The sequence below is a fragment of the Silurus aristotelis genome, assembly GCF_946808225.1.
Source record: "Silurus aristotelis genome assembly, chromosome: 14".
Taxonomy (NCBI): Eukaryota; Metazoa; Chordata; class Actinopteri; order Siluriformes; family Siluridae; genus Silurus; species Silurus aristotelis.
The window spans coordinates 1307118-1327296 of NC_139587.1; the positions used below are offsets into that span (position 1 = coordinate 1307118).

Consider the following 20179-nt stretch of genomic DNA (forward strand, 5'->3'; position numbering starts at 1 on the left):
TGTGTGTGTGTGTGTGTGTGTGTGTGTGTGTGTGTGTGTGAGTGTGTGTGTGTGTGTGTGTGTATGTGTGTGTGTGATTTCTATGTAGCCTGAATAAATCACATCTTTCTCTCACTCTCTTGCCCTCGGTACGTCTGAGAAGAAAGACACTAATGAGGCTCTCTGAGTGGGCCAGTAGAAGACGGAGGACAGGGACACGGGGCATTATGCAAACACTAGCTCTGAATTGCTAATGAAAGCTGCCGAGGATGAACCAGACGGCGGAGAAACGGATCACTTGAACTACAGAAGGAAAGAGAAAGTTTGATTTTGGACACGAGTGTAAAATTGAGTTTGACAGTGAGGTCTATTAGCATCCTGTTAAAGGGCAATACATTCCCTCTGGTTTCTTACATATTTCACTGATCCTCCCTTTGTTAATATCTGCTTTTTAAGATTCGGTCAGTAATATCCTGTGTAATGATCTCTACGCTAAACCATATTCCTTGAGATTCTTTGGGTAAGAATTCTTAATTTGGATCCCTTGTAAAGACCTACTATTTGAAATCCTCCTCATTGAGATCCACTTTTACGCTTGGCTTCTCTTGGTCCCTTATTAAACCCAATTCAGTTAGATCCCATGATTAAGATCCACTCATTAAGATCCAATTGTCTTAATCACATCATTAAGATCCTCTTGTTTAGATCGTTTATGATCTTTGATGACCTTTTCTTCAGAGCACTTTTTTTCTTAATTAATTTGAAACAGGCTGATCCTCATTAAAAGATCCCTCACTGAGATCCTGTTATTATCCCATAGTCATTTATCAATGTGCCTTTGCTAGGATCACCTTTTTAAGATCCCCCTTGTCAAGATATTTATTATGATTTTCTCATTTATATGCACCCATAAAGATCTTCTTTATTTTCATAAAGATCCCATCATTAAGATAATGTCAATAAGATCTCTTCAATAAGGTCCCTTTAATAAAATTCCTTAATTAAAAGTCCCTCATTGAGGTTACTTTGATAACATCCCTTTATCAAGATTTTCTTATTAAGCTCCCGTTATTATGATCTCCACGTTAAGATTTTCTCATTAAGATTCCTTATTTGAGTTCTTATTTGAGATCCCCTGCTAATGATCCTCTCACTGGATTTCCTGCATTAAGGATCTTGTTCTGTAAGAGATCTCCTCATTAAGATCTACACTTGTAGATCACTTTCGTCAGATAACCTCAGTAAACCCTTTAAGGTCACTTATTGGTTCCCTCCTCATTATGATCACATTTTAAGGATCCAGTGGTTAAGACCCTGTGATTAAATCATTCCGATCCTGTAGCTTATTTCTGTAACCCATATTAAACAATCTGAAAAGTGAATTCTTTTTTTTTTGTTCATTCTGTTTCAGCGTGCTGAGGAACGCTTCATATTTTATCAAGGTTATGCTCTTTATGAATTATAGACATTACTTTTACAGGGTCTTGTAGCACACGTAACACTAAGGCGACCTCACAGTCCTCCGATATAAATTACATCCACATCAGGCAGATTTTTACCGAATCCTGAGTAATGCTCGACTGCTTTTTCACCCGCCATAAAATTCCTGTGAATTACAAATGAGACTTCGCTTTATGATTAAAATCTTCTCTACTTTCACATGGATGCAGGATCCCATCGCATCGCATCGCATCGCATCGCATCCCATCACATCGCATCCCATTGCATTGCATTGCATCCCATCACATCCCATCACATCCCATCCCATTCCATCCCATCCCATCCCATCCCATCCCATCCCATCCCATCCCATCGCATCCCATCGCATTGCATCCCATCACATCACATCCCATCCCATCCCATCCCATCCCATCCCATCCCATCCCATCCCATCGCATCCCATTGCATTGCATCCCATCACATCCCATCCCATCCCATTCCATTCCATCCCATCCCATCCCATCCCAGCCCATCACATCCCAGCCCATCGCATCCCATCGCATCCCATCCCATCCCATCCCATCCCATCGCATCACATCCCATTGCTTTGCATCTTATCCCATCGCATCGCATCCCATTCCATTCCATTGCATCCTATCTCATCCCATCCCATCCCATCCCATCCATCTTCCCCGAGATACTTTACTGTTCTGTTGTGACAACTCGTCTTTATCAGTTCATCGTGTTTTTTTATTCGTGTTTTTCGTTCCATCAAAAAAAAAGTTGTCAGGAATTTACAGTAATTAATATTTACACCTTTCAGACGTTGATGTGTGTCATTAAAAATAAGCTGCAGAAAACTCGCTTTATTTAGCAAGTAGAAAAAAAGAAAAGAGAGAGAGAGAGAGAGAAAGAAGCAAAAGTTGGCTGTGTTTGTAGCTTCTAATGTGTATTTCATTCAGTACTGAGTCAGATACATACTGTCTTGTAGCACACACACACACACACACACACACACACACACACACACACACACACACACACACACACACATATATATATATATATTTATATATGTACACACACACACACACACACACACACACACACACACACACACACACACACACACACACACACACACACACTTTACTTCTTCCCTTCACTCCCTCTTCTGTCCTTCTACTACTTTTTTTATTTTTCCAATCATTCCCTCCAGCCCTTCTTTCTTTCTTTCTTTCTTTCTTTCTTTCTTTCTTTCTTTCTTTCTTTCTTTCTTTCTTTCTTTCTTTCTTTCTTTCTTTCTTCCTTCCTTTCTTCCTTCCTTCCTTCCTTCCTTCCTTCCTTCCTTCCTTCCTTCCTTCCTTCCTTCCTTCCTTCCTTCCTTCCTTCCACCTATTCCCCATTTCTTCATTTCCTATCTTCTTCCTCCCTCTTTGAAACAGCTCAATGTTTCTTTCATTCTAAAAGAAGTAGTCAGTCAAATTTAAAATGTAGTTTATTTTCCCTCAAGCTCTCGTCCGGATTCTTCACCTGCAGGAATCATCAATAAATAGATCCTTTTATTCTTCCTCTATTAGGAATGGAACAAAAAAATCGCTTCCTGTTTTAGAACTGAAACAGATGTTGTGCTTTTAGAGCTGATCACACTGCTGCTGCTGATTCTGTTCCACTGCAGCCAGTAAACCCTTTCCCCTGAACTCCACACCTCATATTTCTGAACTCCACACCTCCTATTTCTGAACTCCACACGTTGTAAAAATGTTCCATAGAAGAAAAAAACACTAATGAATATTTAATGACTTTTCAGAGAAACAGCACATGATGAAAGTGAAACTCTTCACCCTACAGAACTGATTTATTATACCAAACTGAGAGATCTGAAGATCAATGTTTGGCTCATGATCCAGCAATAGATGGATAGATAGATGGATTTTCCTCTCTTCTTGTTCTCATCTCACTGATAGAGAGAGAGAGAGAGAGAGAGAGAGAGAGAGAGAGAGAGAGAGAGAGAGAGAAGAGAGAGAGAGAGAGAGAGAGAGAGAGAGAGAGAGAGAGAGAGAGAGAGAGAGAGAGAGAGCATTAAAAGTCTGGGGTCAGAAAGGGCACAGTGAGAGCTGCATTGATTTCTGCCCTGGGAAATCATCTCAAAGCAGCACAACTCAACCTCCTCAACAGCAGCTTTTTCCATCGCACTTCTGCACTCATGATGAGAATTTTGGAATGCAGAGAGAATATTATGAAGAATCGCTTCAGATATCCAGAGTCACAGGCAGCCGAGAGAAAGACCAAAAAAAAGAGAGATAAATGGTGAGGAAATTATTTTTTTGTAGCTGCTGTAACAGAAGTGGGTACAGGAAGTGGCCCATGTGTCTGTCTGCCCGTCTGTCTGTCTGTCTGTCTGTATTTTTATAATGGGTGCTATTACTTTTGAAAACACATATATACAGTATTACTGTGGCTTATTAAAATGTTTAAAACTGAAATAGTTTTAAACCTGAGCCATGAACCACCACACACACACACACACACACACACACACACACACACACACACACACACACACACACACACACACACACACACACAAAAGCTCTGGTTCCTCTGAAAGAACCTCCTGTGTGAGTTTGGAGAAAACAGAGACCTGACGCAAGCAGAAAATTGCGAGCGTTTGCTGTGGTGTTCACAAGCTTCAGCTCCTGAACCATCATCTCCTGCAGGGAACTCCACGTCATCTCCAAGAGAAAGAGATCTGAACATACACAGTATGGGCATAAGTATTGGGACACCTCAGCCACAAACCTTTGTAAATGACTCAGAACATGCGTGTCCATACTGGCAGTAAATAACATGCGTGTCCATACTGAAGTTTCCGAGCAGAAAAAAAGCTGAAAGTTTATCGTTATTTGTCGATAATGTGGAGGGAATCATGAGGTCACGGAGACCGGAGCATCTAATGCATTCAGATCAGATGCACAAAAACATTGTTCTGTTTTGAGGCCAATCTGACCTTGATCTTAAAAGATCTTTCAATTTTATATAATTATTTTTTTGTATCTTCTCGAGTGCGAGATCACGTCCTCATGACGCTAAAGAGTTGAAATTACAATTCTGTCGAGGAGGTCAGCGGGAAGGTCGCGTCTCAGCCGCGTTTGATGTGGAGATTCATCATGGGTTCAGAGACAAAACATCAAAACGTGACTTTTTTTTTCTATAAAACTTTTTGTTCGGAAAGGTAGAAGGATGAGGTTTATGTACTGCAGCTTCGATGATGAAAATGTTTCTAATCACTAAGTGGTAATTTGGGTATAAAAGAAACGTTTTTTTTTTACTGAACTTTGCATAGAACACACACAAAAAACCTGTCATTAAACAAAAGGGTTTTGTGTGGTTCCACTTCTTGAATACGCAGTATGGGAGTGTTTTCTATGCAGATACGAAGAAACAGGCTGCAAACAAAAAAAATAGATACAGTATATATACAGTATATATCGCTAAATGTTAACAATGTGATTGTTAAAAAGTGTGCATCGGGTACAAATTTGCATTTTTTTACATATTTGCATTGGTAAAAAACTATTTGTTTTTGTATATAGTACTTTTCTGGCTTCTAGAAACTGCTAGCAAGATTCTAATAATTAGCGCAGCCTAAACCGCACACCGGGGGGTCGGACTGTATAAGTTAATGAAGTGTATTTAACTGGATGAACATGAACATTCCCATGATTGTGTTAATAATCAAAAAAACAATTAGAGATTTTTCCAGAAGCGAGAGACATCCGAATGAGAATATTTTCAAAACTGATAGGATTAATTTATACAGTAGACGAACCCTAGGATTGTGTCTATAACTAAAGAATGGCGTGTTAAAAACATCTAATATAATCATTATCTCATTAGTCATGACTTGTTTTCTAAAACCTGCCAGACATGATTTTATTTGTCTTTAAAAGGCAGAAACACGTTTCTCCAAATGTTCTACATGCCATAAGGTGGGATTCATTAACACATACGATCTCTGCTCCTAAACATTCAGGCCGACGTAAATCACACAGCAGGTGATACATTATTAACCTATTTGCATTTACTCTCCCATACTTTGCTCTTTAAGGTGGAAAAAAACCGCCTTGTGATTATAATGGAAATTCCCTGAAATGGAAAATGTGTTATGTTTCTCTCTTCCTGAGACGCTGTGAATAAATATACAGCATGTCAGGTGTTAATAAGGTCACACTCCTGTTTCCACTTTTACTGAACCCACGGCTAAAACACACAACAAACTGCGATTCTAAGGTTCTGATTCGTGTCTGTCATTTCAGCTCGAGGGACATCAGCGTGCTGATGAGTTCTGGATTGTGATTGGTCCGATTGGTTTTCGCTGACAGTAGCGAGGCTGGGAATCACGTGGTTATGTTAGTGTCCTTGTTATATAATAGTACGTTAACTTTTCTACGTTAACTAATGTGCTCAGGTGACGCATCAAATACGTTTTTCAACCTATTTCTAAGACCAGAGGAGTTTATGAAACTTATTAAAAAGGAAGAAAGAAAAAGAGGCAGTTCAGACAAGGACTACTTACAGTTGCTATAACATCGCATAACATGGTTTAACATTGCATAACCTAACATACAGTAGCATTCGATAAAATAACATAAAATACCATAACCTCACCTGACGTAACTTAACCTGGCATAGTGTACCATGAAATGGTGTAATGTAACATATCATGTAATAATATAAAACAATGAAGCATAGCAAACGATAAAGTAACACTGTAATTGAATGTACTGTAGCGTGTCCTAATATAACTTTACTTTATACACTGTAACATGATATAATGTAACATAACGTTGCCTAACATGACAAAGAATAACATGTAACCACATAATTTAACACACTGTAAGAATGCAATATAATGTCATGTGACATAAATTGACAAAAACAAAGTGACTTATTGTAACATATCATCATGTAACATAACATAACTAAAGGTAACATATGAGGTGGTAACAAAAAGGTTCGAGACTCGCTTTGTTTACAAAACAGTACAGTATTCGTCTACATTTCCACACTATTGCAATGTAGCACCATAATATACTGTAAGGGAGTATAACTAACAATAACATAACGCAATGTAATGTAGCGTGACATAAGGTAAAGTAACAGTATGTAACCTTAATAATAATTATAAAAAATCTGACACGTTTTATCACCAATGAAAACTTTGCTGTAGTATAAAATTAACATGCTGGAAATCCTGCCATTGATTTTTTTTTTCCTTCTTTTAAAAAACAACCAAAAAATTCATTGCTGTTTGGTCCTTAAAGACCAGAGCTGTAGTAATAAAGGAAAATTATATCCAGGTGTGTTAGCTCCACAATGTTCTTCCATTATAATGCTAAAAGCCCAGCCATTTTCTGTTGAAACGTATGTGTGTGTGTGTGTGTGTGTGTGTGTGTGTGTGTGTGTGTGTGTGTGTGTGTATGTATATGTGTGTGTGTGTGTGTGTGTGTGTGTGTGTGTATGTATATATATATATGGTGTGTGTGTATATTAAAGCAGCAGGATAAAATGGGTGAAATGGAGCTTTTGTGCATCTCAGCTGTAGTTTTAGTGCTTTAACTGTGTTTGCAGTATTTCAGGTCAATGCTGCTGGGGCCTGTTCCTTCTTTATTAGCAGGGTGTGAACAATGAGCCATGCTAGTTAATAGCGAGACCCCGAGAGCTGCCGAGGGAGTGCGGGAGCTGGCGAAATGACAATCAATAGCCACACTTCATTTAGTTTATGTCCATCTGCTCCTCACTCCGCCGTAGTAACTGTTTTTTTTTCTTCCCTCTCACCGAATTGCACTCGCAAACGACTCCTCGAAGCCAAGTGTGTTTATTTAGCGTGTTTAGCTTGGCACCTAGCCCACATCGCTACCTTCATCGATAAAGGAGACGACGCCTTAGCAGGGGCTGAAAGAAAGTGAAAGAGTTCAGGGCGTGGATTTATTTTTTTTTCTCCTCCACGGAACAAAGAAGCGAAGCAGCTTGGCTCAGCAGAGGCTCAGCAGCCGACACTACGCTTTATTTACTGTGAACGCTGTGGAACGCTATCTAAAGGAAATATATTGCCTCGTTCTTGTTCGGTCACTGTGTAAAATCATTAGATTTAGTTCTCTGGACTTGAACATTTTTTTTCCTTAAAAAGCAAAACATAGCACACGTTCCATTTCTCCACATCTGACAGGAATGCTTAGTCTAAAAGATTAAAGGATGGTGCTTTTTTTTTTTCGCTTGGCATTTGTTTAACTGCTTGTTTTTTTCTTTATAGAAGGTGGACTAATAAACTCCTGGACACCAACCAAACCGGGGAAAAACTTTTCTCTTCATTATTCTCAAGACCAAATGATCATCATAGAAGTGGAAGCTCAGTGTTTCAAATGCTGGAGTTCAAATCCCAAAACCAGTGTTTGAAGTTTTCACTGTTCCGGTCTTTGAAAAAGACTCTTAACCCTCACCTGTTTAGATATTTGTAAGTTCCAGATAAGAATGTCTACCAATGCCAGAACAGCTGTTTATTCCAGCTGTGGATCGATCTGTACTTCTTAAAGACGGCTGATATTTTTGCAGATCTTCCAGCACTGAAGACACCGAACCGAAAGCACTGCAATTACAGACACCAATTCATATTTACATTTCCTTCGTCATACTTTATTTTAATACATTTTAATAAATAAATCTGTACTTATTAAATGCAACACTTTCAGGGTTTTCCTTCACTGTTTACTCTCCAGTTTTACCCTTTTTGAATGGAGTTTTGTTTTGGTGCAGCACACAACTTACTTTTGTAAATCAAATGCATATTTTGTCATCTATGGATAATTGGTGTTTTTCACCATGACTTTAAAACACATCTGAAAAATCATGTTTTATTTTGTTACACTCAGTTTCACTAAACGGAGGATGAATAAAGCGCAATGTCTGCAAAATGCATTCTAGAAACAGCTGAGCAGACGTTTGTGTCCTGCTTGAGTCTTGGTGTTGCAGATGGATTCTTTAAGCACATGATGTTATTGTATACAAATAAACATAATATAAAAAACAATGGAATTTTGTAAGAATAAAACATCAATCACAGCAAAAATATCTACTGAACAGTTTCTACACGTTTTTTTTTTTTTTCTTTTTTTTGAGAACTGAGCAGGTTTCTCTAATGAGGTGACCCGTTTGGAGATCTGGTCCTGATTTGCTCTGTCGGGAACCATCTCCATAATCAGGCCATGCAATTGGTGTATGTGGGAAAAAAAGAAAACAAAAAAAATGAAGAAAAAAAGAAAGGAAGAAAGAAAGAACAAGAAATGCTGCAATGGGTCAGGTCACTTACTCGCCTCAAAGCTGCACATCGCAATCAACTGCCAGTTAGAGATTCCTCTATACATCTGTTCTCCAGAATAATCCTTTACTAAAGAAAAAAGACAAACACATTTCTTCTAAAACATCCCAAAACCACATTTAAGTACACTCCTAAATACTCTTAAAACACTCAACAAACATTAAAAAAAAATTCTAAAGACTAAACACTCCCAAAACATCCCAGAAACACTGAATAAACACTCCTGAAACAATTCTAAAACACTGAATAAACAATCATAAAACACTGAATAAACACCCCAGAAACATTCCCTTTACACTCCCTAGAAACTCATGAAACACCACAGAAACACTCCTAAAAACCCTACAACATTTCAGAAATACTCTCTAAACATGCTTGAAACACTAAATAAACACACTCTAAACACTCCAGAGCAACTCCTGAAACACCAACTTAACACTACTGGAAAGAAAAAAACCCCCACAAATCTCTCAAATTTAATCATCAAACTGACAACAGACTCCAGAAAGTGATCATAAAACACATTCCTGAAGCAGTGAATAAACACTCCTGAAACACTCCTGAAACACTCCTGAATTGGCGAGAAACACTCCAGAAAGAACTCCTGAAACACCCCCCAGTAAAATACATTCCCAAAACCCTCCAGATAAAACACTCCTGAAGTGACAGTATTACCACCACACTATTGATTGGTTAATACTTTTATATTTATCCTACCATCAAATGAGAAGAACATGTTTACGGCTATTTAGATTTAAGAAAATTACTATTAATAATACAGTGAAGAAGAAGAAAAAAAAAGAAGAAGAAAAGGAGGACAACAATGACAACAATCAAAGAAGAAGAAGAAGAAGAAGAAGAAGAAAATAAGAAGAAAAAGAAGAAGAGGAGGAAGAAATAGAAGAAGAAGCAGAAAAAGTGGAAAATTAGAAGAAAATAAGAAGAAAAAGAAGAGGAGGAGGAAGAAAGAGAAGAAGAAGAAGAAGAAGAAGAAGCAGAAAAAGTGGAAAATTAGAAGAAAATAAGAAGAAAAAGAAGAAGAAGAAGAAGAAGAAGAAGAAGAAGAAGAAGAAGAAGAAGAAGAAGAAGAAAAAGAAGAAGAAAAAGAAGAAGAAAAAGAAGAAGAAGAAGAAGAAGAAAAAGAAGAAGAAGAAGAAGAAAAAGAAGAAGAAGAAGAAGAAGAAGAAGAAGAAGAAAATAAGAAGAAAAAAGTAAAAGAAAAGAAGAAGAAAAAGAAGATAAAAAGTAGAAGAAGAAGAAAAAGAAGAAGAAGAAGAAGAAAACAAAGAGGAAAAAAAGAAGAAAAATTAAAAGAAAAGAAGAAGAAAACGAAGAGGAAAAGAAGAAGAAAAAGAAGGAGAAAATAATAAGAAAAAGTAGAAGAAAAGAAAAAAAAAAGGAGCAAAGAAGAAGAAAAAAGTAGAAGAAAATAAGAAGAAAGAGAAGAGGAAAAGAAGAAGAAAAAAGAAGAAGACACACCCACACGTTTAATATTAAAAATGTAATTTTCTACAGTAATTTTTTTGCTCATTAAAATCTCTCACTGATGAATTATTTCGGGGCCCTTTGCTTTGCTTAATTGATTTTAATTTTTTTCAGTATTTTTCTGGAATGGAGCCTGGAGTTTATTACCAACACAAATTAATTGTAATATTACACCACATTAACACTGTGAGAGAACAGCTTTGCGTAATTTCACAGCCACTACAGGTATAAAAACCCGGCCATTTTACACACACACACACACACACACACACACACACACACACACACACACACACACACACACACACACACACACACACACACACACACACTGTTACAGAAGACACAGTACTAAAACAGAACACATTCCTGATGCTTGTCACTTAAGTTCTCAGTCTGCATCCTGGATCTGATCCAAAAAGCCACATGGACACTTTGAATGCTGATCTAGAACTTATAAATACTTGTTGATATTTTTGCATACTGCTTTTTAAACACCTACATGGAAATGATGACCAGCAGCAACAAGCTGAGAGTCAATTTACCAAATAAACACAACTCGAGTGAATTCAACTTCCTCTGCATCTAACATTCAGGAGCTTCGTGCAATGGTGTGAGTTTACACTAGCATATTAACTTCCCAATCAGCCCTGGATCAAATCCCTCTCTGAGATGAACACCAGAGATAACTCACAGCATGGCCACACACACACACACACACACACACACACACACACACACACACACCCACACACACACACACACACACACACACACACACACAATTATCCAGCACAATTAATTATGCATTTTACTCACTGTGTTAAAACTAATTAAATGATGTCTGTCTTTATTTTATTATTTTATTTTACTTTATTTATCTGTTTCCACATGATCAGCTTCAAAACAGTCCCCTTACACAGCAAAACAGTGCTCCCAGTGTTCTTCTGGAACGTGTCCTGGAAGTTTTCTTTTCTAAGCGTGTCAAACGCCTTCTGTGATCGCACCGGATCTCTGCAACAGTGTCAAAAAGCGACCTATGAGATGCATCTTCATCTTTAGGAAGAGGGCGAAGTCCGCAGTAGCCAAATCTGGCGAGTAGAGTGGGTGCAGAAGTGAGATCATGTTGATCACGGTGAAAATCTCACGTGTGAGGAGTTTAGTGACAGGGTGCACACATGATCAGAACATGATGATGTTCACAGGATGATGTCATTGGCACAATGATTTATGAATCACAGTGCTCCCTGTGACTGTGCGTGCCGCCTTGTGCTACCATCTGCTGGTGTGATCCAAAACTATTCTCAAAACGTTTTGATACCACCTCGAATGTTGCTAGGGGTGGGGCTTATGACACTTGACTTTTCCACCCATACTGTATGTGGTTCATCTTCAAACACAATTGTAAAGGACGTATTTAGACGTTGCATAAAATTCTCCATTAACATGAAATAGGAGACTGTTCCAGCATGACAATCCCCACTTTGTGCAAAGCCCGATCCATAAAGATCTGCTTTCCATGGGTTGGAAGTGTGTGGAAGATCTCCTGCTATAGAGCTCCAACACAACTGAACGCCTTTGGGAAAAATTTGAACAATAACTGCAGCCCAGAAGATTGGAGCTTATTATAAGACCAAATAGAGATACATGTGGAATGGGATGTTTTCTCCAGATAGTGTGTGTGGGGTTACTTATTAGTTCTAATTGAATGAACAAAGGCAAAACTGTCCCTGATCTGAAAGAGTGTGTGGGGAGATGAAGCACAGCACTGACACTGGAGACTCCTTATCTGCCATATATTAGTAAATCTGCCATATATTAGTAAATCAATCACCAAACAAGCTCCTGTTACTATAGAAACACGTTCTGACCAATCAGAATCCAGAATTCCACATCAGCATGGTGTTGGCTCAAGGATTTGATAAAATGTTGCTTATTGGAAGGATTATCAGCCTCGATTTATACTAATCTGTCCTACAGGTCAATTAACACCAACATACACACACACATACACACACACACACACACACTCCTAGCCCATGCTGAGTCTTTCGCTGCCTGCAAATGAGAGCAGCTGATCTAATAAAATATGACATTGAATTAATTAAATGGAGAGGACTAATAAAGAGTTCAGGTCATGTTTACAGCCAGTGTAACATTCACCTCCAGCACACAATGAATTTATGAGTCATTATGATCATCTCACATAAACAAAAAAGTCGGGACATCACAGGACCTTTTAACAGAACCTGTAAAGGCAAGGAATCATCTACAAGTCTAACCTGACATCCAAGCAGAGGGCATTTATTTAAGGAGAAATCAGAAGTGAAAAAAATATCTCAAGAGATTTTACGGTGAGATTCGTTCAGATTGAAAGCATTGTTTTTTTTTTAGCATGATCGTTTATGTCAATTAAGATCGATTTTTTTTTTTGTAGAGCACATTTAGCAAAAGATATTGTATAAATTCAGCTTTATAGATTTAAAGATATTAGGATTTTGTAATGTATAAGATTGGTACCTGTGTTTATCCCTAATGATTGAGCCAGTAGTGACTGTGGTGAAGGAAAAACTCCCTGAGGAAGAAACCTTGAGAGAAACTCAGACTCAGAATCGAACCAATCCTGATCCTCAACACCGAATGTCCATTCATTACAGTTCCATCATTGTTGAGGCGCTGTTCAGTGATTGGTGCTGAAATGCAGAACTGTTCATGCAAACTGTGGTCATGAACACATTGTAGCAGACTGTTGATATTATTTACAATCCAAATCCATCCTTTGGTTTTTATTTGTTTTCATATTGCTCTTAATTAGACGAATAAAATTGCCAAAAAATAAAAATAAATAAAGTTGGCAATGCAATGTGTGTAGTGCTGAAAACATTTCTCTGTAACTCAAACCCTCAACAAAGTAAGACGAGGTCCCAGAAATCACCCAGGTATGAAGAACATGGAGATTTTTGAAAATACAAAAATAAAGGATTAGATTTAAAAAAAAAAAAATAGCTGGAAACATTTTTGGTTACACATGCCATTTATTGCCAAACTCCCCTGAATATCTTCACATCTGGTTTCTGTCTACAAAAAACTCCATCCATATTTGATTTGCTTCATTCAATCGATCAATCAGAGTCAAATCACTTTCTTTAGCAGACACACACCTCTGTCTCACCTCTTACATGTGAGTCTGATTATCATTTACCCACACAACGGTTATGATTGGCACCTTAATAGACTTCCTGTCGCTCCTGTTAATTAAAATCTTTTCCTTTTTCTTTTTCTTCGATCACTCTGCCCTGAACAACACCCTGCAGCTCTACCTCTGCCATGTTTTTTTACTGATGCAAATATCTTAAAAACTATGCATCACCATACACATTGTACCTGATGCACACTTTCTTTAATTAATGCATCGCATCATTGATTTTATGTCGATGCTTCGAAGTGAATCAGTGAATCTCACCATCCAAATCCAAAATCAAGAATGTAATTTGACAACCAACAAACCACATAACCAGGGCAAAGCAAGAAGAGACATAAATGAATACACAAACACAGGTTTACAGGAGAACAGGGAATGCGGTGTGCTGTACGATGCTGTAAAAAAGAGCGAGTGAACGAATCTCTGACAGCTGGAATTATTTGTGCTTTCAGAGACACTCTAGTGATTGTGAGCTGCTTTATGTGCCACTGATATGACAATGAGATATAAAGGACAATCAGGAAGTTCTAAAGTTGGAGGAAGTCTGGTAACAGGAAGTGTCCCCAGTAAACAAATAAAAAGTCCAATCCAGTAAATGAAGTTATGATCAGGTTCTGAAGAAACTTGAACATGTTCCTCTACAGTGCATGAACTGGTGTAGGAGTAAAAGAAAAAAACAGGCTTTGTGTTTTTTTCAGCTCTTCAGCCTCCCTATTGTTCAGCAGAGGATAAGTTCAGAGGGTTAATGCCTATTTAACAAGCAATTAACAAAACAGAGGATGAATATTTTTTTTTTCTCTTTGGGTGGTTGTTCTCAGCTCTGATGAACACTTAATTGCACCAGTTCTCCTGGACACATGTTGATGATATCTCTGGATACAGGATCATTACATTTTCCTTTTACTTGAGACTCAAACCTGTTTCAGCATGACAATGTCCCTGTGCACAAAGCCAGCTCCATGTAGATCTGCTTTAAATGGGTTGGAAGATGTGGAATATCTCCTGCTATAGAGATCCAACCCTATTAAACGTATAAATGTGAATGCTGACTGCACCCCAGGCCTCCTCACCTTCTCACCTACATCAGTACCTGGCTCTACTAACACCCATGTGGATGAATAAATCTCCACAAAGTCTAGTGGAACATCTTCCTAGAAGAGTGCAGCTGATTAGAACAGCAAATGAAGTTTAAATATGGAATGGGAAGTTAAAAAAGAAGCACAAAGCAATCTTATGCTCAGGTGTCCACAAATTGTTTGGTTCTAAAGACACAAATATTAAATGTTGCTATATGATGTTTAAGAAAGATCCCTGAACAACCAAAGATCTTTAACATTGGGTGGTGTGATTAAGCAGAATCATCCTTAATAGCAGGAAATGTTTCCTAATTTGTAGCCATTTGTTCTATTTACAATCAAATAAAACTGTATTAAAAACGATCCAGTTAATCAACATATAATGATGTGAAATGTCCAAAATAAAATGCGGTTTTCTGGAACTGTAAAGCGTAATGTCGGATTTCATGCAGAAAATGTAATAAAAAAATACAGCATTTTTGTGACAAACCACTGAAACTGGAGACTCCTTCCCTAAATGCTACATAAATACATCAATCCTTACAGAAAACTCAATTAATCAGATTATTGTGTGAATGAGCTGTTACTATAACCAATCTATCGACCAATCAGAATCCAGAATTCCATCAAGGCAGTTATTCATTCATTCATCTGATAAAAAAAAAGAAAGGGCCACACCAGTACAAGATCATGTGACCTACCTGTGTGGGGTCCACGTGGTACGTCCTGTCTGACCTCCTGTGATCGGACATGTCAAAACACAAAGAAAATAATAAATAAATCGATATAAAAATATATAAAAATATAATGCGAACGTTTGCATTGAAATCTTGTGAGTCGGTGGAGAAGCCGAGAGAGATCACATCTTCCTCCGCTGCATGAGCACATCGGAGCTGAATTAATTTGTCATCTGGGAGCAGTAGGGCTTTACTCACTACACACACACACACACACACACACACACACACACACACACACACACACACACACACTTGTGTTTGTGTGTGCACTCAGGAGCGTGTATAACCTGCTGCTCTATTTTTCGGTCTCTTTGTGTGTGTGTGTGTGTGTGTGTGTGTGTGTGTGTGTGTGTGTGTGTGTGTGTGTGTGTGTGTGTTCAGATCGGATTTCCGTCCTTTCTGAACTTTTTTTTTTTTTTTTCAGGAGCCGGTGACTTGTGTGCAAATTAAATGGAGAGACAGAAAAATGTATAATTGATGCTGGAGGATGGAGTGTGTCGCTCACAGAGGCGGCTCAGGTTCCCACACAGGGTAATTAATCCACTGCAGGGAGCTGGACATGAATGGACCGAGGACGGCATTGCTGTCTCTCTATCACTATCTTTCTCTGTCCTCTCCCTCTCTCTCTCTCTCTCTCTCTCTCTCTCTCTCTCGATAGTGCACTACCTACACCAGCCTAAAAATAGGTCACCTGCCTAGGGCTTACCAATGAGTGTGTGTGTGTGTGTATGTGTGTGTGTGTGTGTGTGTGTGTGTGTGTGTGTGTGTGTGTGTGTGTGTGTCTGTGTGTGTGTGTGTGTCTGTGTGTGTGTGTGTCTGTGTGTGTGTGTGTCTGTGTGTGGATACTGTTTTAAAAAACAGGCTACATTTACTGCTACATTTGCAGAGGAAGTACAGGTGATTTTAAAGTCGGACGCTAGAGTCCAAATTCCACACGTGCACCAAGCTGCAGATCCGTATTAATGTGGGCTTAATCAAAAATCAAAAGAAAGGGAATAAAAAAAAAAACAACAACTAGAAATAAGAAGCAGTAATAAAGCAGGTTGTCTGAAACTACTTCCAAATGCCTAATGTACTTAACAAGCAGACGTATTTGGACACCTGTGTTTCCCACTCATATGCAGATACATATATCTCTCAGATACGCATCCAAACACTACACTGCTAATTTAACCAATTAAGAGTGCTCGAGTGGCTAAAACCATAGGGTGATTTATATGTAAAAGATAAATAAATAATAAATAAAATAAGCAGAATCAATAAAATTCTTCTTCCAGATTTTTACTGAGCTGATCTGGAGGTTGTGTGATGACCTCATCCTGACTAAATCCAATCCAAAACAAGGCTACAATTCAGAGGAGCACAAACCAGAAGTCCAGAAGAGACAGGATTATGACCAGCCTTTAAACACAGCAAGCGAATATCCCAGTGTAAAAATAAAAAAATAAAGATCTGTCGCCCTGGAGGACTGAATAAAGGGGTCGTTGATGGCCAGAGGGCAGATCTCACCCCCCCTCAGCGAAGTCTCACTATATACTGCTCATGAAGGTTTAATACCTGTTAAAGAACATGCTTGTCTACAGAGTCTGGAGTTTGGTTGCTGGAAAATATTTTTAATAATAATCAGTTAAGTGTCTACAACATGTGGATGAAAAAAACTGAGATATATTTTTTTTCAAGATATATTATAGTTTATTAATCCTAAATTATCTGCCAAATGTTTTGTATTTTACACAGAAATAACATGTATGCAGTTTTATTAGATAAAACCTGTCAACCCTGTAATCATTTCTGCTCTTGGTCCCTCTTCTTGAGCCTTTGAGCAGCATGATTCCTGCCTCAGTAAGCATCTATAGTGCAATTTTCCTTTTTGACCACCGGGTGTAATCTGAGTTCGTTAGTTAGTTAGTTAGTTCTTTCTTTCTTTGTCTCTCAGACACACAAATACACATGAAATGTTAATCAAGGTCAGTTCATGTCCTACATATATCCAACTAACAATATAATACCTATTAATTAATTATTTAATCAATAATTAAATAATTAAATACATCCAGATCTCTTGGTCTGGTCATTAGCATAATCACACCTAATTAGAATCAGCATTTCTTTCCCTTTTATTACATTCTAATTGTTGTTGATTCCATCCTCACACAATTTTCCCTTCTCAGTTACCCAGCCACAGCTAACATGCCCCCTGAGACCATCCTCACATCTTCTCCCAGAACATCCAGAAACTCAGAGTCTGCTGGTTCTCCTGAAGTTCTTTCATGTAACTTTCTGACTCGGGTCACTCCATGCCGACTTTCTGCTGCAGACAGAAATCTAATCAAATGCTTGTCTTTGCATTCGAGACGTCAGAGGGCTTTGGACCACATTATTTATGTAACTGCACACCCACACACCGGCTCAGGTCTCCAACTTGTTGTGTCCTGGCTCTTTTTTGATGCAACAAGCTCAGTTCCGCCTGGAAAGGTCTACAGAGGCACCTCGGAAGACAATATATAGGATAAGAGATTTGTCTGACGATGTTTAATAGTTTTATATTTAATATATTTATTTAACATTTAATATGTTTTAAATCCATAAAACTTCTACATTTGCTGTTTTGGTGATAAGCATCGATCAGTGAGAAGAAAATTCAGTCTTTACTCATACACTCAATATAACATGTAAAGAGTTGCTTGTACTTATTGTTTTAGGGGCGTGGCCTGTCCAGGATTCAAATAAATAAATAGACATAAATCATATGTATTCAGACACCTGACCAAGTGGTTCTTCTCCAAAATTTCCTAACAAAGTTGAAGTCTTTGGATGCTATAGCATGAAAATTTGTCTTCATTTGAACTAGGAGTGCCTCTGTACACAAACCCAGCTCGATGAAGATCTGCTTTCCATGGGATAAAGTTGAAGATGTCCTGCAATTGAGCTCTATACTTATTGAGCACCTTTGGTATAAATCAACATCAGAACCTGACTTTAACACTGAATGAATCTCCACAAACTTCTCAAAGTCTAGTAGAACATCTCCAGAGAAGAATTGAGGTTATTGTAAGAGCAAATGTGGAATGTTCAAAAAGGAGCACATACAAAAAATATGGTCAGGTGTCCACAAACTTCTATCCAAAAAAGTGCAGTTTCTCCCTAATTTTCATCTTTATACAAATTTTAGAAAGACAGGATGTCTCCAACAGGATGAGTACAAACCACGATTTCTTCTTTTTCTGAGGGACGCATTTGTAAGTTTGAGGTAAAATTGAAGAAACATCGGACCATGTGCAGGAGGAACTGCTGGGGTTAAACAGGATATGTTGCTTTACTACATTTTTATATATATGAGATGGTATTAAAAAGTTTGCAGACTGACTGTAACTGGTGCTGTTCTGACCCACATGCATTCCCACGTCTGCCATTTCATCATGGACAGCGAGTTAGAACAAATAGCAAACGTGAGAATCTGCGTGAAACTCTGCAAATCTGCCACGGAGACGTTTGACATGACATATTTTTGACATAAGGAAGACCTTCAACGAGCTCAACCGCCAAAAATGTCAAAACCCTTCAGCAACTCCTGCATGATGATCGTCTGAGAACAATCCACATGATCTCACTTCCACACCCACACTACTCACCAGATTTCGCTCCTGCGGACTTCATTCTCTTCCCAAAGATGAAGATGAAGCGCAAAGGTCAGAGATTTTACACCGTTTTGGAAATCCGGTGCAAATTGCAGAAGGTTCTTAAGACGCTTAGACATTTAGAATCCTTTACATCTTAGTTTCCTTTTTTATACTTCTGGCATTACAGGGAAGGGAAGTGTCCTGGGACTTGAACTCACACCCTTCTGAAAGAGTCCAGTGTGTCCAGAGTCCGATGAGATTTGACTTCTATCTGTCATACGATGTTTGCTAGAATTAATGTGTATGGATGAAGAAATGAACATTGCCTCACTTTTAAGCTGATTCTTATCCTCTTCTGCACGTCCTTTATTCATGACTGAGGGATTACTGTAATAAACCTCTCCAATCCCTTCACCGATAAAGTTCTCCCATCCGAGGAGCTCTACACGTCCTGACCCGAGTTCATTACAGAGCTGTTGTGTAAAGTGGAACTTGGGTTTGTCCGACTGAACTGGCAGAGTTTAAACACAGCTCAGGTTCTTCATCCCTCCTGGCTCACTTTGATGAGTCTCCAAGCATCCTGGCTGGAATCACACGTTTTGATTCATCCACCTTCTCTCTCTCTTTCTCTCTCTCTCTCTCTCTCTCTCTCTCTCTCTCTCTCTCTCTCTCTCTGGCTAGCTATTGCTTCTAAAGACATCCAGGACAATGCATAAAGATCTCACCTGCCTTTTAACCCAGACAGAATAACACAAATCCCTACATTTATACTCTCTGAGCTCAGGTTGTTGAGGTTCTCCATGTCATATCCCACAGCGCTGTGGAATTCTGATTGGTCAGAAACTTAAACAGCAGCTCTTACAGCACTTACTCAGAAACAAAGTATGACAAAGTTTGGAGACTCGTTCGTTTACAATAAAGTAATTTATTTATCTACTTTTTCACACGATCACCTTTAAAATATTTCCCATTGACAGTAATGCAGCTCAAAGTCTTCTTCTGGAACGTGTCCTGAAAGTCTTGTTTTTGAAGTGTGTTAAGCAACATCTGCTATTCACGACAGATCTCCGCAACAGCGTCAGTGCCGCGACCTTCGAGCTTCATCTTCACCTTCAGGAAGAGGGCGGAGTCTGCAGGAGCCAAATCTGGTGAGTAGGGTGTGTGTGGATGTGCGATTGTGTGGAATGTTCTCCGACGATCATCAGGCACAAGTTGCTGTTGTCCTTCAACACCTGGAACGACTCGTTGCAGCGTTGCTG

The 20179-nt window shown here is 38.6% G+C and overlaps 1 protein-coding gene across 7 annotated transcripts in view; it reads right to left on the reverse strand.

Moving 5' to 3' along the window:
* lingo2 (leucine rich repeat and Ig domain containing 2) overlaps positions 1-20179 on the reverse strand; it is a 230230-nt gene that overhangs the window by 90245 nt on the left and 119806 nt on the right. Inside the window, exons 1-3 of one of the 7 annotated variants that reach the window (XM_083559798.1) lie at positions 17476-17608; positions 15262-15298; positions 8789-8866 (exon numbers count right to left, since the gene is read on the reverse strand). The exons of 1 other annotated variant lie outside the window; for it this stretch is intronic. The gene's annotated coding sequence lies outside the window, so the exon portion shown is untranslated. Of the gene's footprint in view, positions 1-3286; positions 3380-8788; positions 8867-15261; positions 15299-17475; positions 17612-20179 lie in introns of those variants that run through there. 5 more of the 7 variants (XM_083559797.1, XM_083559796.1, XM_083559795.1 and 2 more) reach the window with 5 other exon arrangements.